The sequence below is a fragment of the Triturus cristatus genome, chromosome 6 (genome assembly GCF_964204655.1).
Source record: "Triturus cristatus chromosome 6, aTriCri1.1, whole genome shotgun sequence".
Lineage (NCBI taxonomy): Eukaryota > Metazoa > Chordata > Amphibia > Caudata > Salamandridae > Triturus > Triturus cristatus.
In genome coordinates, this window is record NC_140589.1 from 1,159,841,941 (window position 1) to 1,159,854,674 (window position 12,734).

Consider the following 12,734-nt stretch of genomic DNA (forward strand, 5'->3'; position numbering starts at 1 on the left):
AGCAGCTGACAGCAGCACAACATCGCACCCCGCCCCCTCCATTGCCATCAGCCGCCTTCCACTTGCTCGTGTCCCTTCCCAGCGTGCCCGGTCACCACATGTCTCCTTCCTGCCAGGCACCACACCCCCTGCCCCTGTCTCCACTGCTGCCGCCAATGCCGAGTCTGTGGACATCCAGCGGCAGTTGCAGGTTGGTCAGGCTGCGATCCTTAATGTCCTCCATGGCCACAGCCAAGTGCTGCACAACATGGAGGCATACTTGGAGGGCATTTTTTCATCGCAGGCTGACCAACGCAACTTGCTGAGGTCCATTGAGTCGACACTGACTGCAGCAGTGGGTCTCCTGCAGCGCTACGTCCAACCCCCTACCCCTGCCCCATCCACACTTCCCACTCCCATGCCTGTCCCACGTACACCCAGACGTCAGCATGCACCCACCACAACAGACACAGGCACCACACCAGCAGGGAAGGTCATACGCACACCTCCTGGCACGCACACACAGGGTGAAGTAGGCACACCCACTGGGTCGGGGGGCAAACGTAAGTCACGCAGCCAGAGTGGGAGTCTGCATTCCACCAAATCCACTCCCTCCAAATCCCCTCCCCTCAGCTCTCCTGGCCACATATCCGGCAAGGACTCCTTCATGGCCGCTCTGTCCCTGAGCCCCACTGTGACAGCACCCCGCAAGCGGTCAAGGGAGTCCCCGGTCAGGGTGGTTGAGTCCCCCCCCCTGTCCACACCCTCCCCCAGTGGCGCTGCATCCCATCCCTCCGCCCCCCCTCCTTGGGGCCTGTGGTTCCTTTGGGTGCAGGGTAGACGCTGGAGGACCTTGCTAAGGTGTGCAGCGACATCCTGGCCTCCGCCTTTGGCCCTGCCCCACCCCCTGTGGTGGAGTCCTCCATCAATGCACCCACGACGCCTACCCTTCGCCCTCCTGTCCCTGCGGTGCCTGGTCCTTCCCCCCCACATGATGCTCTCCCCGCTGTGGAAGACGAAGGAGTCTGACTATGCAGGCAAGCTAGGGGACACGCGTCCCACTGTGTCCCCCATCCAGCTGTGACTCATGGACTGCCCTATGGGCTTTGTAAATATTGCACTTTATCCAAACAAACATTTTCGATCATGCTGAATAAAGCCATTTTTGTTTTCCTTAGTACACTACTGCTTTTCTGGTATTGCTGTTGGTGGGGCTGCCCCATGATTTTGGGTGGTGATCATGTGTTGGGTGTGTGGGAAATGTAGTAGTGTGCTGGTCATAGGGGGGACCCTGGTATCTGTGTGCCATCACAAGGTGTTAGCTAGGTTTCTCTGTTCATGTAAGCAATTACTGCATGGTGAAATTGTCCCAAGGTGTATTCCTTCCTCTGTGTACCCGGACATCTTCCCTGCAGGGTGTTCCCAATATTTTGCGCTGAGCTGTGTCTACATTGGCTGGGTGTGTGACGGACCCCTTCAACTTTGGCCATGCATGCAGAGCGATGTCTCCACCTGCATCATTCGTGGCATCCTTGGTGATCACTGTACTTGTGTATGTAGTCTGTTGACATGACTTCATGTGGACATGTTCCCTTTTAGGCTGTATGCATGTGTGTACTCCCAGCCTCGCACACATGTGTTACATGTACTGCAGGGTCTTTGTGCACCTGACTGACAATTGTGGCAATTGTATCTGTGGGTACTCCACCCTTTTTATTTCCATGGGCAGTGCTGGGAGGACTCTGCACACACCACTCTTGTGACTGGGCACTGCTGGGAGTGATAGGCACCCACCCCTCCTGTCTCTGGGCACTGCTGGGAGGAATCTGCACCCACCCCTCTTATGTCTGGGCACTGCTGGGAGTGATAGGCACCCACCCCTCCTGTCTCTGGGCAGTGCTGGGAGGACTCTGCACCCACCCCTCCTGTGTCTGGGCACTGCTGGGAGTGATAGGCACCCACCCCTCCTGCATCTGGGCACTGCTGGGAGGACTCTGCACCCACCCCTCCTGTGTCTGGCACTGCTGGGAGGACTTTGCACCCACCCCTCCTGCGTCTGGGCACTGCTGGGAGGACTCTGCACACACCACTCTTGTGACTGGGCACTGCTGGGGGGACTCTGCACCCACCCCTCCTACGTCTGGGCACTGCTGGGAGGACTCTGCACCCACCCCTCCTATGTCTGGGCACTGCTGGGAGGACTCTGCACCCACCCCTCCTGCGTCTGGGCACTGCTGGGGGGACTCTGCACACACCCCTCTTGTGACTGGGCACTGCTGGGAGTGATAGGCACCCACCCCTCCTGCGTCTGGGCACTGCTGGGAGGACTCTGCACACACCACTCTTGTGACTGGGCACTGCTGGGGGGACTCTGCACCCACCCCTCCTGCGTCTGGGCACTGCTGGGAGGACTCTGCACCCACCCCTCCTATGTCTGGGCACTGCTGGGGGCCTCTGCACCCACCCCTCCTGTGTCTGGGCACTGCTGGGAGGACTCTGCACCCACCCCTCCTGCGTCTGGCCACTGCTGGGAGGACTCTGCACACACCCCTCCTGTGTCTGGGCACTGCTGGGAGGACTCTGCACCCACCCCTCCTATTTCAGGATATGTACGCTTAGAACATACACGGGTGTGGGTTCGCTCCATGCATACGAGGAGGGGGTACGGTCCGTACGTACACTGTTGGCATGGGGGGTACGCTCCATGCATACGCAGGTGTGGGTACGGGTCGTACATACACTGTTGGGGTGGGGGTACGCTCCATACGTCCGCGGGTGAGGGTACGGGTCGTACATACACTGTTGGGGTGGGGGTACGCTCCATACGTCCGCGGGTGAGGGTAAGGGTCGTACTTACACTGTTGGGGTGGGGGTACGCTCCATACGTCCGCAGGTGAGGGTACGGGTCGTACATACACTGTTGGGGTGGGGGTACGCTCCATACGTCCGCGGGTGAGGGTACGGGTCGTACTTACACTGTTGGGGTGGGGGTATGCTCCATACGTCCGCGGGTGAGGGTACGGGTCGTACATACACTGTTGGGGTGGGGGTACGCTCCATACGTCCGCGGGTGAGGGTACGGGTCGTACTTACACTGTTGGGGTGGGGGTATGCTGCATACATCCGCGGGTGAGGGTATGGGTCGTACATACACTGTTGGGGTGGGGGGACGCTCCATACGTCCGTGGGTGAGGGTACGGGTCGTACTTACACTGTTGGGGTGGGGGTACGCTCCATACGTCCACGGGTGAGGGTACGGGTTGTACTTACACTGTTGGGGTGGGGGTACGCTCCATACGTCCGCGGGTGTGGGTACGGGTCGTACTTACACTGTTGGGGTGGGGGTACGCTCCATACGTCCGCGGGTGAGGGTACGGGTCGTACTTACACTGTTGGGGTGGGGGTACGCTCCATATGTCCGCGGGTGTGGGTACGGGTCGTACTTACACTGTTGGGGTGGGGGTACGCTCCATACGTCCGTGGGTGAGGGTACGGGTCGTACATACACTGTTGGGGTGGGGGTACGGTCCGTACATATGCATCCCCACGCAATGTGATGCTTGTGCGGGCCGTACCCAGGCCTTTGCCACGTGGGTACAGCCGCCCCGCCATTGTTGGGATGACGGAGGTGTGGGCGGGGTACGACTCGTACCCACGCTCTTAAGGCGTGGGTATGGGACGTACCTGTATTGTTGTGTTGCCGGTTCGCGTCGTCAAGCACTTCCGTTGTGGCGGACGCTGGCTTTGCTGGACACGCCCCCACCCCCTCGTAGTGACCAGGGCCTGGGGGTCAGGTATGTCCAGGGCATGTGTGCTGTGTGACTTTGGTGGGGGTTTTGTGGCCTGCCCCTGGTCCTGTCCCCCCCCTTTCCCCCCTCCCTTTGTTGTTCTGACCTTCTGCGGCGTCTGCGTCCGAACCTGTAGAGGAGGTCGACTGCTATGAGGGCCGGGATGACACGTAGGTTCGGGTCCATGTCTGTCCGTCGCGTACAGGTACTCCTTGTTCGCGTCGTCCTGATTTCCCGGCAGTTTTTGGCTGCCTGAAAATATTCACCGTGCGGGATCACGTCGGTGCAAATCGTGATTCCTGGTTCGTGAATGGCAGGCTGCGTGCGTCCCGACGTCACGTCGGCGCTTTCCCAGATCACATTTGTATGTTTATTTTCGTCGGTCGGGGTTTTGTACGATTCGTACGGAAATGGTGTTTCCGTGCGAATCGTAATTCCATGTTTGTATATTTTTACGACCGGGTACGCGTCGGACGGAGAATATGCTCCATCCGACGGTTCGTACCCGGTTTTTACAGGATCGTGATCGGCACCTTAATGTGGAATTGACTGATGCAGACGCTTAGCTTTGAATACAGCAGAAGCGGTTGGAGTTTGCCTCAGCTGGATGCCTTAGCTCTTGCACCATTGGGTCCATTTATGGCACTTAATTAAAGACACTTTTTATATAACTTGCAGACTCCATCGCTTTATCCCACACAGCCACTTTCTTAAACACACCTGATTTCGCCATTTGTCTTATGTGGCATTGCAACATTCTGCAATATATTCTTCACGATTATTTCTTTATTCCTGCTTGCTAAAACACTCCATTCGATTCTTCAGACTGGAAGGGATGAGTAGTTTGCTTCCCACTCCCGCTATAGTCTAAACCCATACTAACACCACTTGCACAGCCATGCTACAGCGGCCAGTATGCTACAGTACAAAGAGCACATCAGTTTACAGCAATCAGCTCACGGTTTCATCCCGAGTGTACCGGCACCTCACCTCAGCACCATCTCACTCTGGGCAAAACAGCACTTTCACACCGGTAGGGCTGAATACATCGCTTCACATTCCCTGTGTAGCACACCCTAACCACCCCACAGACCTCACAGCGCTCTGACCCTCCTCTTTCCTCCTCTTTTCGCCCTTTTTTCCCCTTACTCGCTTCAACGAAATCACAAAATGGCTGCCAACACTTCCTAGTTGCAACCGCTCACACCGCTCATAGCCAATAAGCAGCAAGCTCGTGCTCATAACGGCTCAAACAATCAGAAGGCAGAATTCCCAAATATTGATATCTGTAAATTTCGATACTTCTCTAAAACTACTGAACGGATTTACACCAAATAAACAAAAGCGTTCTTTCTAGACCAAGACACTTCCTAATTTGGGGTAATTCCGTTCACCCGTTCGACCTGTAGCCTTGTCTAAAATTTCCTATGGAAATTAACATGGAGACAACATGGCTCACCCTTGACGAATCACCCCCAAACTTTCAACATAGGAGCTGATATGAACAAAGAATTAGTTTGGAACATTTGTAAAAACTTGTAAACTTGGGGATTTATAAAGCGCAATTGTTGCCCGAAGGCGTCCAAGCGCTAGGATAACCGGGACCTACAGGGAGCAGGGAAGGGACGAAAAAAAGGAAACAAAAGTTTAGCAGGAAGATGTGAACAGGTGGGTCTTAAGTTGCTTGCGAAACATAGTAAGATTCTGGGTGGCTCTAAGATGAAGCGGTAGAGCATTCCAGGCCTTCGCCGCATTGTACATGAATGTCCTTCCGCCGGTTCTAGATCTATTTATTCTTGGAACTGCTGCTAGAAAAATCTGGCTGGAGCGGAGACTGCGATTTGGGATGTAGTGGGTGGTCAGATCACGGGTAATGATGGGTCCCGTATCCCAGAAGGCTTGGTGGGCTATACATAGTGCCTTGAACAGAACTCTCTGCCGGACCGGTAGCCAATGGAGGCTAGTCAGTCCGGTCCTCACTGAGTGCCTGTGCGGGATTTTAAGTAGAAGGCGAGCTGCGCTGTTCTGTACAGTTTGCAGCCTCCGAAGAGTGTATTCTGGTGCACCCAAATAAAGTGCGTTGTTAAAATCAAGACGTGAATGGATAAGCCCTTGAATGGCAGCCTGTTTGGCTTCCAGGGGGAGGAGGGGGAAGATTTTATTTAGCACTCGCAGGATGCCAAAACATGTGGCTGACAGTTTTGTGGCTTGGACATTGAAAGACAGTGAGTGAGCTGTCATGAAGGTTCATCAAACAACGCCAAAGTTATAAGCAAAACAAAAAATGTTCTTCCTACGGAAACTTGGTCCTAACTATAACCAAGGGTAACAGGTAGGCTAGTTGGACCCTAAGGACCCTCAGCATCAAAGCGAACTTCATCCCCCAACCAAGAGCGCACCAGAAGGAACAATTGCAGAGTGGTGGAGAAATGGGGCATAGCCTGCTATCAGAACTCAACAATCCTGCTGTGTGGGACTTACTGTAGTTAATAGGAGGGGTAGTTGGCCCCCAAGGATGTCCTTGGTGCCAACTACCCTTCCTGTTACCTCCAGTAGGTCCTACACAGCAGGATTGCTGTGAAGTTGTCACACCCCCCTTCTCCACCACTCTACAAATGTGCTTCCCGGTGCACTAGTTGGGGGGATAAATTCCCCTTGGCTCCAGAGGGACATTGGGGGCCAAGAACCCCTCCTGGTACCTCCTGTAAGTCCTACACAGTGGAATTCATGAGAGCTGGTTTGAAGCCAAGCCCCCTTTCTCCACTACTCTGCAAACCTGACTGATAGTTAAAAAAAACCTTAGAAATTCATAAAGAAAACAATTATATTTATCAAACAGAATATTATAAAACCATTGAAATTCACTAAAAAACCAAAGATTACAGGGACATTATAGTTAGGCTGACATCTCGCTTGTACAAAACCAGAGAAATTCAGCTATTTTAGTTACCTGAGTTAACTATAACTAATGCCCCTGTGATGCACAGCTTACAACCTCACTTATGACATGGTCAGTAACATCACTGATGACATCACTGAAGATATCTCAAATGACATTTCTCATGACCACATCCACATTATCTCTGATGCTCACACTAACACCCACTGCCACTCCCACACAACCATTCACAAACCCATCCACAGAGCTATAGCAGTACTTAAACAGCCACTCACTAATTCATAGATATACACACATATCCTCTTGCTCACCCACACTGCCACTCATACACCTGCTCAGTCACCAATACAGCCATTGACATATCCACTCATTTATCCATACAGGCACTCACACATTGAGTGAGTCATCCATAGAACTACTCCCACACCTACACACTTACCCATACTGTCAATCATACAGGTACAGACTAACTCAAACAGTTACATACACATACATGCTCATACAAAGAGTAACACATATTCATTCACCTCCACAGTCACTGACAGAAGCATGTACTCATCCATATAGCCACTCTCACATTCACTCACTCATGCAAACAGTCACTCATATACCTAGTCACTCACCTATACTGCCTTTCACAAAATCTTTTATTGACTCATACTGACACAAACACTCAATCACTGACACAGCCATACAGACACTCACTCACTCACACATACAGCTTCGCACACATGCACTCACAACCCCATACTGGCACTGACTCACCAACTCACTCATCCATACAGGCAGTCACACAGCTCCTCACTCACACACACAGACACCCAGACAACCATGGAGATAGTCAACCAATCAATCACCCATGTACCCACTAACCAGGTATGGCCCCTGCATGTAAGAGCGGTAGGGCAGTGGGACCATGTTGGGGGGATTCGACAGACAGCCACGAGGGAAAATTTAATAAATAATTTATTTTCCCTTGTCATCGTCTGTCTAAATCCCACCCGGCCCCACCGCTTTTACCTGCCCTGACCGCTGCTGCCTTTAACACACTCATTCACCGAATTAGACATCAACTGACAGACAGATACATTCACAAAATCAGACACTCATCCATACATTCACTGAGACACCTAATTACTTAGTTATACAGTCAGTCACGTACCCACTCAGTCATCCAAAAAGTCACTCATACACCCACTGATTCACCAATACACCTAGGTATATATATTTAACACTCATAATCTTTTTTTAAAAACTCATAGTCACTGGATGATGTCATCACTGATGTCATCAGTGACGATTTGAGATGTCATCACTGATGTCACTGACTATGTCATTAGTGATGTAATATGTGAGTCATAAGCAGTGCATTGTGGGGGTGCAAGTTATAGTATACTCTTATAACTGTAACACCTGAATTTCTCATGCTATGTATGGGTGAAATGTCAGCCTAACTATAACGTCCTTGTAACCTTTATTTTTTCTTGCAAATTCCTAAGGTTTTTTAAACTCTTCTTGCTAACTATAACTTCACTGTAACCTTTGTTTTTTTGTGTGAATATACCAGTAGGTAGTTATAGTTAGAAACTAGTTTCCATAGGAAAAGCATTTTTTGATTTGCTAATAACTTTGGCGTTGTTTGACGAATCTTCCTGAAATTCTCCGAAAAAAAAGTCTATCCAGGTTAGCTCCTATCCTGAAAGTTTGGGGGTGATTCGTCAAGCGGGGGCTGAGAAAAAAGGGGGCCCCAAAACTCATTTTCTCCATGTTCATTTATATAGGAAAGTTTGCGACGAGCTACCGCCCGAACTGCTGAACGGAATTACCCCAAATTTGGCAAACAGGTAGAACTTGGTTCAGAAAGCGACCTTTTTTTAAATGTTGTAAATCCGTTCTTTCGTTTTTGAGAAATTCAAAAAATAAGAGTCAAAAAATCAATTTCTCATAGGAAACTTTGTGGAAGGCTACAGCCAAAACTACTGAACGGAATTACTCCAAATTTGGCAGAAAGGTAGTGCTTGGGTCAGAAAGCGACCTTTTTTAAAATGGTGTAGTTCCGTTGAGTAGTTGCTGAGAAATTAGAAAAATAAAAGTTTTGATATCTGGGCGGAGCCTAAGTCGCGTGCTCGAGCTTTACTGTGTGTGGCTCGGTAGAAGCGAGTCACCCAAAAACGGAGAAACAAAGGTATATAACAAGAGAAGGGGACAGGGTAGAAAAACCCTGACACCCTAGGCCTGCTCAGGGGGTCCCAGAAGGACCCCCAGGGCCCAAGAAATAATTTAAGAAAATCAGCAAAAATTTGCGCTGGGGTCGCTGGTTCTCCCGTTTCATTTTAATGAGGCCTTTAGGTGGGCTAGGTTCCAGGGGTATTTCTAAAAAAATAATAGCAGGGGTTGCGGGGGTGCGCTGGGGTCCACGCAGCCCCGGGGCTTTGCTCATGTTGGAAGGGGGGTTGTGCGGCCCCCCTTCTGGAGCCTTTTCTGTGCGTGTCACTTTGGCGTCATTCGACGAATCTTTATGAAATGATTGCAAAACTTTCTCTCTTTTTGATTAGCTCTTATATTGAACGTTTAGGGGTGAATGGTGTAGGAGGGGCTGAGAAAAAAGAGGGTCCTAACACGTATTTTCTCCATGCAATTTCCATACGAAACTTTACAGAAGACTACAGATGAAACTGCTGAACAGAATTACGCCAAATTTGGCAGGGAGAAAGGTGATGGTCCAGAAAGCAAGCTTTTGTTTCAATGGTTTAAATCCGTTCAGTAGTTTTTGAGAAATATCAAATTTTACAGATATCGATATTTGAGAATTCTGACATCTGATTGGCTGAGGGGTTACAAGCTTACGGCTTATTGGCTGTGAATGGTTGAAACCAGGAAGTGTTGGCGGCCATTTTGTGATTTACTTAGTCAGCTCGCATCTCTCCGTGTAGAAGCCATCGGGTTCATAGATTTACCTCTGCGAGGCAACACTGGCATCTGTGTCTGTGTGAGATATGCCTTTCACGCTGCCTCTCTTCATATCACCAGGTCGCGGCTATGACTTTAGAAGTCCGTCCGTCGGCTCGGAGCTCTATGAGTCAGTCTGTCGGTACGATCCCCTATACTACCCAAAGAGTACCCAAACACCACTGCACTGTCATAAACTCTAAAACACAACCCCCAGCACGATCCCCTACACTACCCAAACACCACTGCACTACCCTAAAATACTACCCCTAGCAGAACCCCCCACACTACGCAAACACCACTGCAGTACCCTAAATCCTAAAACACTATCCCCAGCACAACCCCCTACACTACTCAAACACCACTAGACTACGCTAAACGTTAAAACACTACTCCCAGCATGACCCCCTACACTACACAAACACCACTGCACTACCCTAAACCCTAAAACACTACCCCCAGCACGACCCCTACACTACCTAAACACCACTTTTCTATCCTAAACCCTAAAAGACTACCCCAGCCCGACCCCCTACAGTACACAAATACCACTGCAGTACTGTAAACACTAAAACACTACTCTGAAGATGACCCCCTACACTACACAAACATCACTGCGATACCCTAAACCCTAAAACACTACTCCCAGCATGTCCCCTACACTACCCAAACACCTCTGCATTTTCATAAACTCTAATACACTACCTCCAGCACGATTCTTACACTACCCAAACACCACTGCACTACCTTAAACCCTAAAACGCTACACCCAGCATGAACCCCCAAACAGTACACAAACACCACTGCACTACTCTAAATCCTAAAACAGTATTCGCTGCATGACTTCCCACACTACACAAACATCACTGTGCTACCCTAAATCCTGAAAACACTACCCCCAGCACAACCCCCTACACTACCCAAACACCACTGTTCTACCCTAAACCCTAAAAGACTACTCAAGCACGACCCCCTACAGTACACAAACACCACTGCAGTACCGTAAACACTAAAACACTACTCTGAGGACGACCCCCAACACTACACAAACACCACTGCACTACCCTTAACCCTAAAACACTACTCCCAGCATGACCCCTTACACTACCCAAACACCACTGTTCTACCCTAAACCCTAAAAGACTACCCAAGCACGACCCCCTACACTACACAAACACCACTGCATTTTCATAAACTGTAAAACACTACCTCCAGCACTTTTCTTACACTACCCAAACACCACTGCACTACCTTAAATCCTAAAACGCTACCCCCAGCATGAACCCCCAAACAGTACACAAACACCACTGCACTACTCCAAATCCTAAAACAGTACTTGCTGCATGACTTCCCACACTACACAAACACCACTGTGCTACCCTAAATCCTAAAACACTACTCTCAGCACAACCCCCTACACTACACAACACCACTGCACTGCTGTAAACTATAAAACACTACTCCCAGCATGACCCCTTACACTACCCAAACACCACTGCAATGCCGTAAACCCTAAAACACTACTCCCAGCATGATCCCCTACACTATACAAACACCACTGCACTACCCTAAACCCCAAAAAAACAGTACTCCCAGCATGACCCCCTACACTATCCAAACATTACTGCATTGTTGTAAACTCTAAAACACTACCTCAACAGTATTCTTACACTACCCAGTCAATCCACTTTATTTGATTATTAAAATCATAAAAGCACAATACACAATATACGAAAAAACACATTCCAATAAAACATTTGAGCGAAAAATATAAAACAACAGCTTTTGTATATTTCAACAGAGCCAGATATCTCAAAGTTAAAAGATTCCATAAAAATGTTGTCATTAAAATTTATACATTGTTTAACATGGGATATCTTTTTTTTCTGAGCCGTACAGCAGCAACAAGGTAACAAGCAATATTAAAAATATCCCAGGAATTACTCAGCATTTGCAAATAAAGTAATGCAGGTCCAACCTGTAAAAAACCCTTTCCAATCAATATAGGGACTAAAAACTTCCTACGAATATCAGTATAAAAATCACTGAACATCATGAAATGTAAAGTGTCCTGTCAGGAGTAATTGTCACATTGACACGGGCCTGCATCCTCAGATTTACACCACCCCGGGAGACCACCCAACGAGAAGGGAATCAAATTAAAACAGAACCTAGTCAGCAGCCAGCGATGGAAAGGCTTGGCCACAATTTTCAAGTAGGGTTCAATTAAAATAGTTGTGTGATAATATGCTCTATGGAATTCCAATTGAAGCCCATGTTAGATGTCCTTCACATCTAACATGGGCTTCAATTGGAATTCCATAGAGCATATTATCAAGCCCATTATCGCCATTTTAGCTGCAGTTTTCTGCCGCTAAAGCGGCGATAATTTTATTGCCTGTCTTGATAATATGCCTCTATATTAGATAACATAAGCTTGACATAGGACAGCCACTTAATATTACTAGGTTTATCCAGTTTAACACAATCCCGCAGGTCAGGTGGTTCAAGGTTAATTCTGGATTGAGCCAGGTTTTAAGCCAACAAAGTAATGGGGCTGTGCTCAGGATGTCAGAAACGTAACCCAACTCCAATTCCTGATGTATAGCAAAGGTTGAGGTTGATTGAGGTACAGACAGGAGGCTACATATAAATCTATTTTCGGCTATCTGCACCCCTGCCTGCTGTTTAAATCCCCATATAGATGAGCCATAGGCCGCAATAGCCAGAAACTTCGATCTATATATCTTAAGAATGGCCTCTACAGGTCTAGCCCCCAAACGCTGAGCAAACCCTAATAAGGCTGAAATAGATCTAATAACAGCATTTTTAAAAATTGTTTGTTGGGGTACCCAAGAACATCTTTCATCGAATAATACCCCAAGGTATGTAAAAGAAGACACCATGGACAATTCCGCCCCGTTACAAAAAAAAGATTTTACTTTTCTAACTCTATGACCTGTTGTCATAATGTGTGACTTCCAGATGTTCACTATCAGGTCAAGAGACTCCATATAGGCCCCAAAAGCATCCAAAAGCCGCTGGAGGCCTGCCACCATATGAGCTAAAAGGACAGCATCATCTGCATATAGGAGAACCGGAATTGGACAATCTCCTTC